Below are 13,493 nucleotides of genomic sequence, written 5' to 3'. Positions count from 1 at the left end.
GTTTTTTCCACCCTTCAATTATAGACCAAGCTTATTCGGCTTGGAAGACTAAGGGATTACTACGATTTTCTGATTTATTTTTGGATAATTGTTTTAAGTCTTTTGAGCAATTATCTAACAAATATAATTTGCCTAGATTTCAGTTTTTTAGATACTTACAGATCAGGAATTTTTTAAATACTGTACTTCCTACTTTTCCAAATTTTGTGTCTTCAGGTATTTTGGAAAGTTTGTTTGAATTAAACCCCTTTCAAAAGGGGCTTATATCAAAACTTTATAATATAATTATGAAGATATGTTCAGAGCCCCTTTATAAGACAAAAAATGATTGGGAAAGAGAGCTTAACCTTATTATTCCTACTGAGAATTGGGATAGAATTCTTCAATTAGTTAATACATTATCTATATGTGCCAAACATTCGTTAATAGAGTTTAAGGTCCTACATAGGGCCCATATGTCCAAGTATAAATTGGCTCATTTTTATTCCTATATAAATCCTATTTGTGATAGATGTCAATCTGAAATAGCATCTTTAATTCATATGTTTTGGTCGTGTCTGCTTTTGAAAAAATATTGGAAAGATATTTTTGATATTATTTCTGCGGTATTGAACGTTGATTTACAACCCCATCCTATTACCGCAATTTTTGGTTTACCGATGATGGACTCACTTCATTTATCTTCTTCTGCCTGTCAAATGATTGTGTTTCTTACACTAATGGCTAGAAGATCTATTTTGTTGAACTGGAAGGAAATTAATCCTCTTACTGTATTTCATTGGTTTTCTCAAATTATGTTATGTTTAAATTTAGAAAAAATTAGAAGTGGTGTATTTGATACCTCTATTAAAATTGAAAAGATATGGAGACCATTTATTCAATATTTTCATATGATGCAATATGACCCTGTTTCAAGCCTATTTGATTTTCCAGTTTTGATTTTATATATGTTGAGAGGATCGGAGTTGATGACACTGATGATTCTGTATTTTTATGAGACATTATAAACAGCCTTTTTTTTTCTTTTTTCAGTTTTTCTTTTTCCTTTTTTCCTTTTTTTTCTCCTTATTAGCTATTAGATTATTAGATTAGTTTTTTTGTATATTTTTTCTTTTTCTTTTTTCTGTTTTTTTTAATTACATATTATGATATACCTAGATTTGCCTTGTTTATTTATATATTATATCGTTCATGATTTGGGAATACTCATTTATACTGTAATCATTGCTTATGTATTCTTTCATGCGCATTTGAAACGTGTATGTTTGTAATCCCATTATCTATGTATCAATTGTACTTTGTTGATATTAATAACAATAATAAAAATTGAAAAAGAAAGAGTAGGGTGTCCTCAAAAACTGAGTGACTATGTAAGAAGGGAACTAGTGAGGGAGGTCACAAAGTCACTTATGACAACTGTGGAGGAGTTACAACCTTCAGTGTCTGAAATGGGAGAGACTGTGCACACAGTTGTTGCCTGGGTGCTTTGCTAGTCGCAGCTTTATAGGAAAGAGACAAAAAAAAACTCATACGAAATTTCAGCTAGAGTTTGCCAGAAGGCATGTGGAAGACTCTGAAGTCAGCTGGAAGAAGATTTTATCATCTAATGAAACCAAAGTTGTGCTTTTTGGCCATCAGATTAAATGCTATGTTTAACATAAGTCAAACAGCGCACATATCAAAAACACACCATCCCTACCATGCAGCATGGTGGTAGCTGCATCATACGGTGAGGATGTTTCACTACAGCAGGCCCTTGAAGCCTTGTGAAAGGAGAAGATAAAATGAATACAGGGAAACCCTGGAGGAAAACCTGACACAGTCTGCAAGAGATTTCTCTTTCAGCGAGACAATGACCCCAAACATAAAGCCAAAGCTACACAGGAATGTCTTAAAAAGCAACAAAGGTAATGTCCTGGAGTGGCCAAGTCAGAGTCCAGACGTCAATCGAATTGAGAATTTGTAGCTGGACTTGAAAAGGGCTGTTCACTCACAATCTCCATGCAATCTGTCAGAGCTTGAGCAGTTTTGTAAAGAAGAATGGGAAAAAATTGCAGTGTCCAGATTTGCAAAGCTGATAGAGACCTATCCTTATAGACTCAAGGCTGTAATTGCTGCCAAAGGTGCATCTCCTAGATACTAGGCTTAAAAGGAGTGAGTAATTAGGTAATCAATTATTTTATGTTTAATAATTGTGATAAATTTAAACCAATTTGCAGAAATTTGTTTTTGCATTGACACAAAGGAGTCTTTTCTGTTGGTCAGTGTCAAAAAAGCCTAAAGAAATACATTGTGATTCAATGTTGTAAAACAATAAAACATGAAAACTTTTCGGGGAATGAGGTGCATACATTTTATAGGCACTGTATTTTTGCATGTGCATTAATATTCTGTCATGTAGACAATGTAGATTACATCATACAATGAGTATTGCTTATTTGCTCTCATTGGTGCTAATATGGAATTATGTTCTATCTTATCTGTTCTCCTAAATCATACAGCTGCACAAATAATCATGATCCTAAATTGCAGGTCTCCACTCTATTTTTTTAAAAAATAAACAACCTGCTTTTTTTTATGTTTCCTACTGCTGCTATATCTCTCTGTTTTGGGATTTTCTAGAGTTGTTCAAATTTTAAGCCATGTGCAACTGTTTAAAGTTTCAGATATCTTCAGGGACTGGTGTGGTCTCTGCTAATGTAATTGTTTCATGATACTGTATAATACACAAGTTTAAGGGAGACAAAGAACAAGTGACCATGACATATGTCAAAGGAAGAATGGATGCACAGAATATTTAGAGAGCTATTATTTTTTCTAAGACTTCAGTATCAGCCATTCCTTCCAGATTACTGTCAGTAAAAGGCTGGGTTGATCAGACCCAAACCAATTCAAATGTGCGGGAATTGTGTTATAAGCATACAAGCAAAATGAAGTAATTTAAGCCTAATTTTCATCATCAAACAGATATCACAAAAACCACACTAAATACTATATAGTAAGTTAGAAAGATTTCCATCAAGACTTCAGGGCTCATGATTTCCAGTTGCCATTTGATTGTCACCATTGTCTTAGACACCTATTGAGCCTTGCTCTGGATGAAGTCACAAGAAGCGAGCGGGACATGCCTCAATAAATATGTGTTCATTCCACAAACGTTGAGAGACACACAGAGACAGAGAAGCTTTTAGTCATTTGTTCTTGTGTCCTAGTGCCTGAGGCTAAGAAAGAATTCAGTGGCTATTAGCAAACATGTAACAAACCTTGTACAGACACCTTGCCAGCTGCACATTCACAAAGAGCTAAAGTGTAACTTGGAATTGTTCAGATGCTATTTTTTCCACAAAATCTAATGCACCAAAACACACTGTATTAGACAGAAAACAAGTTTTCAGTAAAATCTATCAACTGGTGTGACTAGAGTTCCCCTCTGATGAGGGAAATAATTCCATGATCAGTAAAAGTGAGTCTGAACTTCTGTGAATCCGAATTCTTACAATGCACTGTAATATAAATAACAACACTTCAATTTTCCATGATTTACAACATAATGCAGATTGCTGAGCATCTATGTAAACAGAACCAGTTTTATCTTAAAACCTCCGGCTGAAAATAGGCAGCTTGATCAAGCAGTGATTCAATGTTATAAAACAATAAAACATGAAAACTTCAAGTGGGGGTGATTACTTTTTATAGGCACTGTATATCATTTAAACAAGCCAATATGTATTTGGTACAAAAATCCATTTACCACCTTTTCTGCATTCATCATCACTATCATTCGTGCCATGCCATATGACATAGGTGATCATGGTCACATGACCATGATTATTCTAGGCAAGCTTGTGGTCACTTCTACTTTACAAAAAGACCACTCGACAACTTGATGGCCAAAAGAGCATCTTTATCTGGGACGGCAAATGATATTTACAACACAGAGGCTTCCAGGTACCTCGTGCGGCCTGGGTGGAGGAACCATATACAATGCATACTGGGAGTGAAAAGAGCGGAAGTAAAAAACCCCGCCAACCCCGGATCCTGCTTCTCGTTACCAATAGCTTCCCGATTAGTATTAACTTACTTTTAATAATACTCATATTACAACACTTTTCTACAGAAGAGGTTTACCAGTGCTTTCCTCAGGGCAGTGTCTGGGGTGATGGGGTGGAGATATGTCTCTACAAAGGAGGTATAAGGCACTAAGGACACTCATCACCCTGGTCCTGCCTTGTCTCCTTGTTACCATCAGGGAGCTGGTACAGGAGCCTGAAGGCACACACTCAACAATTCAGGAACATCTACAGTTTCTTCCCCTCTACCATCTGATTTCTGAATGAACATGGAACCCATGAACTCTACCTCAATGTATTTTTTAATTTCTATTTTTGCACTGCTTACTTAATTTAACTATTTAATACATATACTGTATGTAAGTATGCATATATATAAAATATATGTGTGTGTGTGTGTGTTTTGATGCACCATCAATAACTCACTCTGAGACATAAAGGCGAGATATCAGCTTTTATTGACTGGAAGAAGGAACCAGCAGTGAGTGACCACCATACTACATCCTGGAGACTGAGAGGCCGGCCCCAGGCTCTGATTGCCTTTATACAACGGTCTGTGGGAGGAGCCACAGGAGCAGTCAGCAGGGGGCGTGTCCAGACAGGCACACATAGTTCACCACATATATATAATAATCTAATTCATTTTTTCTATTATCATGTATTGCATTGTACTGCTGCCACAAATACAACAAATTTCACAACATGCCGGTAATATTAAACGTGATACTGATTATCCTGATTCTGATTACTTCCCTCCCTGCAGGTCACCCTTGGGCAAGATGCAGCACCTGCTCTGCCCCAGTCACACGAAGCCACGGAAGCAGGTGTTGGATCAACATATATGGAGCCAGTGAATATCACAAGTCCTGGTTATGTGACCTCTGATGCCAGGCAATCTCTGAAAAAGTTTTGATAAAGGCAAGGCTGGGGTCACCTGCCCGTTCTGCATTACGCAGTATAAATGTATTCTCCTTTGCCTTGGCATGGTAATGTCGAGGTCAGCACAATATTTTACAACACTAGTGACAGGGTTCAATTCCCACCACTCTCTGTAGGTTCCTCTCATGACTATGTGTGTTTCTTCCAGGTGTCCCAGTTTCCTTTCATGTTGAAAAATGTGCAGCTTAGAATTAATAAGTAGCGGGCATGCTATGTTGGTGCCGCAAGCACGGTGACACTAGCAGACTGCCCACAGCACATCCTCAGGCTGCTTTGGTCCTTAATGCAGAACAATACATTTCATTGTATGTTGTGACGTTTCAATGCACATACAACAAATAAAGTAAATATAAACCTTAAGAAAGTTTAACTTATCCAAAAACTCCAGATTTAAATGTGAGAGTTCCAGTTTTAAGCTGTCCACTGTGATGAAGTTTCCTTATTTTGTTCCTAATGAATGTAGACTTAATATTAAACACAAGAGATTCAGCAGATAATGGAAATCCAGAGTAATATTAGATGCAAGAGGAACTCAGCATATCAGACAGTGTACGAAGAGAGGAATGTATAGTCGACCTTTTGAGCTGAGACTTTTCATTAGGACTGGAAAGGAAGGAGGAAGAAACTAGAATAAGTAAGTGGGGGAAAGCAAAGGAGTATGAACTGTCAGGATATGGTGAAACTGGGTGAGGGGGAAGAGAAGTGGTAAGAGAGGGGAATGAAGTGAAGCTGGGAAGAAATAGGTGGTCAAGTTAAGGGGCTGAAGAAGAAGAAGAAATCTGAGAGGACCATGGGAGAAAGGGAAGGAGGAGGGGCATCACAGGGAGATGTTAGCTAGGTGAAGAGATGAGAAGCAGTAAGAGTGGGTCCAGAATGGAGAATAGATAAAGAACTGGGGATGTGAGGAGAAATTACCAGGAGCTAGGGATATTGATATTCATACAGTCAGATTGGAGTATGAGGTGTTGCGCTTCCAACCTGAGAACAGCCTCATTGTGGAAGTGGAGGAGGCCATGGATCAATATATCACAATGGGAATGAGAAGTGGAATTAAACTAGGTGGTTACTGAAAAAAAAACACTTTTTGTGGTGGAAGGAGTGAAAGTGCTCAACGAAGCAGTCCTCTGCTCTATGTCAGGTCCCACTACTTTATAGGAAGTTGCACCAAGAGCACCAGATACAGGACACTCACAGATGAAGTGTTGGAGCAAGTGTGGCACCTCTTCCACCTATCATCTCCCAGCTTCTCACTGTGGTAAACTATGTATATCTGTCTGGACACACCCCTCTGCTGACTGCTCCTGTGGCTCCTCCCGCAGACCCCTGGATAAAGGCGATTGGGGCACTGCTCCTCCCTCAGTCTCTGAAATGTGGTGGTCCCTTTTGCTGCTAATAAAAGCCTATCATTCACTTCCTGTCTCTGTGAGTTATTGATGGTGCATCACTCACTTCATCCCCCTTCTCCTCCACTCACGTGTCCTAACCCATCTGGACAGAAAAGACAAGGACATTCAAATGCTGTTCAGAGATTTCAGTTCAGCATTCAACATAATCATCCCTCAGAAACTGATTGGAAAGCTGAGCCTACTGGGCCTGAACACCTCCCTCTGCAACTGGATCCTAGACTTCCTGACTGGGAGACCTCAGTCAGTTCAGATCGGGAGCAGCATCTCCAACAACATCACACTGAGCATGGGTCCCCCCAGGGCTGTGTGCTCAGTCCACTGCTGTTCACTCTGCTGACCCATGACTGTGCTACAACACACGGCTCAAACCACATCATCAAGTTCACCGATGACATGACCGTGGTGGGTCTCATCAACAATAACAATGAGTCAACTTACGGAGAGAAGGTGCAGCGGCTAATGGACTGGTGCAGAGCCAACAACCTGCCTCTGAATGTGAACAAAACAAAAGAGATGGTTGTTGACCAGGAGGCCACAGAGCAACCACTCCCCACTGAACATAGACAGCTCCTCGGTTCAAATCGTGGAAGAGCACCAAATTTCTTGGTGTTCACCTGGTGGAAAATCTCACCTGGTCCCTCAACACCAGCTCCATAGCAAAGAAAGCCCAGCAACTTCTCTACTTTCTGCAAAGGTTGATAAAAGTCCATCTCCCACCCCCCTCATCCTCATCACATTCTACAGGGGTTGTATTGAGTACCCTGTGCAACTGCATCACAGCCTGGTTCGGAAATTGCACCATCTCAGATTGCAAGACCCTGCAGCAGATTGTGAGGTAAGCTGAGAAGATCATTAGTCTCTCTTCCCGCCATTACGGACATTTACACCACACGCTGCATCCACAAGGCAAACAGCATTATGAAGGACCCCACACACCCCTCATACAAACTCTTCTCCCTCCTGCCATCTGGGAAAAAGCACCAAAGCACTCGGGCTCTCACGACCAGACTATGTAACAGTTTCTTCCCCCAAGCCATCAGACTCCTCAATACCCAGAGCTTGGACTGACACCTTACTGCCCTATTGTCTTGTTTATTATTTATTGTAATGCCTGCACTGTTTTGTGCACTTTATACAGTCCTGGGTTGGTCTGTAGTCTAGTGTAGTTTTTTTCTGTGTTGTTTTTTACATAGTTCAGTCTAGTTTTTGTACTGTGTCATGTAACACCATGGTCCTGAAAAAAATGTCTCATTTTTACTGTGTACTGTACCAGCAGTTATGGTTGAAATGACAATAAAAGTGACTTGACGACCTTGTTTCATCTATCACTTGTGTCACAAACCCCATAACTGGGTCACTTACCAGCAAAAAGGAGGGGGCAACTTTGTACCCTTCAGTCCCTCAGAGTTGCTTCACATTCATAACACTTGCTACTTGCACTCCTTCCCCTCCTGACACTTTTTCACTTTACCTTTCTTCCCTCTCCTTTCCAGTCCTGATAACGGATCTCAACCCGAAATGTTGAAAGTAGCTTTAATAGGCCAGGCAGCATCTATGAAAAAGAGTAAACAGTTGATATTTTGGGGTGAGACCCTTCATCAGAATCGGAGAGGAAAGATGAGATGTTAGAGAAGAAGGTGAGGGGGATGGGAGGAAGAAGTACATGGTAGCAGGTGATAGGTGAAACTGGGAGGGTGGGAGGGGTGAAGTGTACAGGGCTGGAGAAGGAGGAATCTGATAGGAGAGGACAGAAGGCCATGGAAGAAAGGAAAATGGGAGGAGCACCAGAGGGAGGTGATGGGCAGGTAAGGAGATAAAGTGAGAGAGAGGGGAATGGGAATTGGGAATGGTGAGGGAAAAGGGCAGGTGCTTTACTGAAAGTTTAAGAAATTGGCATTCATGCCATTGATTCAGAGGCTACACAGGTGCTGCTTGTGGGGACGTAGGTGAAGTCAAGAGGAACCCTATCCCTGGTGGGGTGGTGGGAAGATGGGGAGAGGGCAGGTGTACACAAAGATGTCATGATGTGGTTGAGGGCATTAGTAATGGTGGAGAAAGGGAAGCCCTTTTTTTTGAAAAAGGATGACATCTATCTGAAATGAAAATCCTCATCTTGCGAGCGTATGTGTCAGAGAGGGACAAATTGAGAAAAGTGGATGGCATTTTTTCAAGTAAGTGGAAGTGGCACAGTCCAGGCGGCTGTGAGAGTTACTGGGTTTATAAAAGACATCAGTAGATAAGCTGTCTCCAGAGATCAAGAAAGGGGAGTGAGGTGTCAGAAATGGACCAGGTAAATTTGAGGGTAAGGTGGAGGTTTTAGGAAAATTTGATGAAGTCAACGAGCTCCACATGGAAGCAGCACCAAAGCAGTCATTGATTAGCATAGGAAAAGTTGGGGAATGATATCCCCAACTTATCTCCTTATCTGCCCATCACCTCCCTCTGGTGCTGCTCCTCATTCCCTTTCTTCCATGGCCCTGTCCTCCCCTGTCTGATTCCCCCTTCTCCAGCCCTTTATCTCTTTCACCAATCAACCTCCCAGCTCTTTACTTCACCCGTCCCCCCACTGTTACCCACTGCCTTGTACTTCTTCCTCCACTCACCACACCTTCTTATACTGACTTTTCATCTTTTTTCTGCAGTTTGGATAAAGGGACTCAGCCTGAAGTGTCGACTGTTTACTCTTTTCCATAGACACTGCCTGGCCTGCTGAGCTCTTCCAGCTTTCTGTGTGTGTTGTCTGCATTTCCAGCATCTGCAGATTTTCTCTTGCTTGCAGTGGCTTTAATACTAGGTTTATTCTCCTTTGCTCTGACAGCCCCCACCACAGAACATAACTACACACAATTTTAATTTATCACAATGCCACTTTTCCATCTCCGTGCTTTACAGATTACAAATTAAGCTTATTTTGCCTTTCTAACTGCACAATTCAAGTATTAATATTTTCTGGCCAATGTATAAAGTACACAATTCAGAATATTTTTCTCTAAATTGCAATGAATGTAATTCTCTAGATGGACTCCAGATGAATTGAAGGACGAGGTGAATTGAAGGTTAACACTTTCCCATTATATTCAGAGTTCTTTGAAATCTAGGTCAGTTTTTCATCAGCCATTCCGGTGGCATTTTTACTGATTTCCAGCTGTTAGTGATTTGTGTACAAGGGCACTCAAATCTCTTTATTCAATTACACATCACTCCCTCTCACTTTAAAGAGAGCAAATTAATCCTGAGCGAACAAAGGGATAGTAATTAATGGGATTTAAATTCAAAATGATGATAAAGACAAAGAATCAGCTGAATTGTTCATTTGTGAGGTGTCTGGGAGAAAGCAACTGAGAATTATACTCCCCTTTATAAGGAAGAGCATGCTGATATTGTTCCTGTAGGATTTAGCTTTAATTTAATTGGAAGTCTAATAGAATTGAAAAAGCAAGGATAACAATTATTGGATGGCATAGCAGGTACTGCTGTTTCACAATTCCAGATTCTGACCTCTAGCTGAGACTATATTTTTTCTCCCTGAGGTACTGTGGATCCCTCCCTCTTCCCAGAGATGGTCTGGTAAAATTATCGTGACTTACCCCTAATGTGTGTAGGCAGGAGTGGAATCAGGAAATTGTTGATAGACATGTGACAGAAAATAGATTATCCAGAAGTAAGTGAGAGGCTTCTCTATCCAACTCCATTATGCAGATGCTCAGTAAGATGAACTCTTTGTATCTGGCTCAGGTAGCTCTGGGCATTCAGGCCACAAAGAGGAAAAAGTCTGCAGATGCTGGAAATCCAAAGCAACACACACAAAGTGTTGGAGGAACTCCGCAGGTCAGGCAGTGTCAATGGATAAATGAATAAACAGATGATGTTTCGGGCCAAGATCCTTCTTCTGGACACTCTATGGGGTTGTCTGGCCCACTTATACTTCAGTGGTCTTCCCTTCAAGATTTCATCTGATGCAGGATATCATCAGTTGAACCTAAGTTTAAAAATAGAAAAAAAACATTGAAATTATTTTGTATTCTATTACTGTTATTCCAATTGAATATAGACAGAAAAATAATATAGTAACTCAGCATTTCCTTTACTGTTAGAAATTCTTTGATGGTTACACGTAAAATTTGTTTCAAATTTCAAAACAAATTGTTATAAAAAATCTCCATTTTCTGTTTAAATTTAATAATCAAAGGCATTAAGGAGCCTATTGTATTTTAATCTCCAGATTAATTATGGGTTTCATTAATGGACTGAAAAGAACTGTCCACTAGCTCATTTATTCATTTGTCAGAACCAATTTCCCCCAACACCAAAGTATAAACTCATTGCCTAAAATAGTTGAGTCTACCCCATCCTGATGAAGAAGTAATACTTCTTCCAAAGATATATTGACTAGAAATGGTTAGAAAGTTGTGGGCATGCAATGTTGGCATCAGAAGTAGAGTGTCACTTGCAGGCTGCCCCAGTCCATATCTGGACTATATCGATTATTGACACAAAAGACTATATGGTGTGATGTTTCAATGTGCATGTGAAAATAAAGTGATTTAAAAAAAAACAATCTTCTTTCCCTCTCAAATGATAGGATGATAATATAATAAAACTAAGTAAGTGTGCTTTATTTACTCTGTAAGAGCTTGTTAGGATAAGGATTAAATAGTTAAAGAGAGATTATTACATATTTAATTGTTTGATTTGGGAAAGGGACAGCCAAAGCTATATTCAGATCAGATTTATGACTTCTGTATAAATATTGTAATGCAAACTTGAATATTCATACATTTTAAGACAGTTTATTGGCAAAAAACATGGTGACTTCAAACTCTGCAACTGTGTGTAGGTATTCAATCTCAAAATGACCAGGGTTTTGACTGTTGTGAATTACTGTCCATTAATACTGTTCTCTAGACATTACTGAATGTTACAAGGAAAACAAATCACCAGAACAGCCCAGTTTCACTTGAAACTCCTGCCAGTCTCAGTATCACTGTCTGAAAGATAAACATCACTACAGGGAGAACCTAAAAATATACCAGACAGTCGTGATTTTCTTTGACAAAGTTTGCAATTCATTCTTGCTTTGATGAGTTTGTGGGGAAACTGATGACAGCTGCTGACCTCCTGTGCACGAGCTTTCAACCCATTCTTCAAATGAATGCTACAATACATTTTAATATGAATTGTTAGGCAAACGAAGAATTGCCTTCTAAGTTTCAGCTGATCTATTGGTGAATTTGCATCAAGTCCTATTTCTGGAATTCAGATCTTTTGTAACTCAGGGAGCCTTTGTATTATTTTGTTATTAGTAAGAATAAAGTCAGACTTACAATAAGGTACCACAAAATACACCAAACATTAACATGTTTGAATTAAATACATAATTTAAGACTAATAAATTATATTGTTGCCAAGAAGATTTCATGCTTTGTTTAGGCAGTAAGCATATGCCTTGATAATATAGTTGACATCTGATGTGTTTTACTTGGAACCACTGCAGGAAGCCTTGATTGGGATATGTTTAGGGCTATAAATTCATCACCAGTTTGTTTGCTGGGTCTGCCATCTGTGCCTCTGCATTACTTCCAAAACAATTACTGAAGCATTTATAATCCTTCATTGGAGTACTGCTTGATACTTGAAATTTTCTATTAAGGACCAATTCAGCCGATGCTTTAAAACTTAATGTTTGACATGGCGTATGCAAGAATTTACTTATATTACTGAGAAACAAATAAAGAATAATGCTGACATCAAGATTAAATGACAGCATCATATCTAATTTGGATGCATCGTTAAATTCTAGCACACTTTTATGATCAATATAGCTCTACAGCAGATATTTTTCTCTGTATCCAATACATATTTTAAATTATCCTGGAAATCTCTTATCACATCTGGTACAAGCAAACAAATAACAGCCACAAGATGTTTTAAAAAGATTTAATTCTAGTATAAGGACCTTTAAATTGGGCTGTGTATTGCTCATTTTTTGCATGTTATATGTACATTCATTCAAGACCCTTAGAATTTTGGCAGAGATTACTCTGCCTATCATCTTGATAGAAGAGTTTTTGCCCCGGCATGCAAGAATGCTTACCAATTGAACAATTTGCTCTCTCCTTTACACATATTTGGTTTTTAATCAAAACCGTGCATCTTTGAGGGCCAATTCCTATTCATCCCAATTTCTAACATGGCTAATTCATTCTGCATTGGGCACTGTGTTGACTATAATTTTATAAAGTTTCTGAATTGCTGGCTGCTTGTTGGTGAACCATGATATAGACTAAGAGTCTAAGAGCTGCACTACTGCATAATGGATCTACAACAGGAACCTTTCTGTCATAGATTAGATATTGAGAATGCAATTAGCTTTCTTGATCAACCATGTGACAATATCAGAACAGGTCTGAAGTATGTGTATTGAAATGTGCCAGTATTCCTGTTAGTTACAGGCCTCTGTGCCTCCTCTTTGCTGACAGTCGCATCTCAAAGATGGATTCTTAGTCCAGTGTTCTACTCTCTCTAAACTCAAAACTGGCCAGCAAATAAATCTTACACTATATTTTTGCAGCACCACCTATAAATTTACTGATGACACCACTGTTTTCAGTATGACTTGAGATGACAACAAAAAGGCATACAAGAGTGAGATAGATCAGCAGATTGAGTGTTGTCACAATAACAACCTTGCACTCTACATCGGCAGCATCAAGGAATAGTCTGTAGACTTCAGGAAGGAGAATTCAAGACAATAGTTACCAATCCGTAGTGAGGGGTCAGCAATGGAGTATGTGTGCAGCTTCAACTTCTCTGAACATCTGCCTTGTCCCAGCACATTAATGCAAAAATTAATAATGCACGCCAATAGCTCTATGTCTTTAGGATTAGGCATGGCACCAAAGAATTGCACAAACTTCTACAGATGTATGGTGAGAACATTGTGACTGGTTGCATCACAATCTGGTATGGAGGCTCCAATGCACTGGATCACTGAAGCTACAGCCAGCTCCATCATGGGCACAAGCCTCCCAACATCAAGAGGCAGCGCCACAGGAAGGTGGCAACCATTATTAAGGAC

The sequence above is a fragment of the Hypanus sabinus genome, chromosome 5 (genome assembly GCF_030144855.1).
Source record: "Hypanus sabinus isolate sHypSab1 chromosome 5, sHypSab1.hap1, whole genome shotgun sequence".
Classification (NCBI taxonomy): domain Eukaryota; kingdom Metazoa; phylum Chordata; class Chondrichthyes; order Myliobatiformes; family Dasyatidae; genus Hypanus; species Hypanus sabinus.
The sequence above is the reverse complement of the archived record's forward strand: the minus strand, read 5'-3'. Positions refer to the sequence as shown.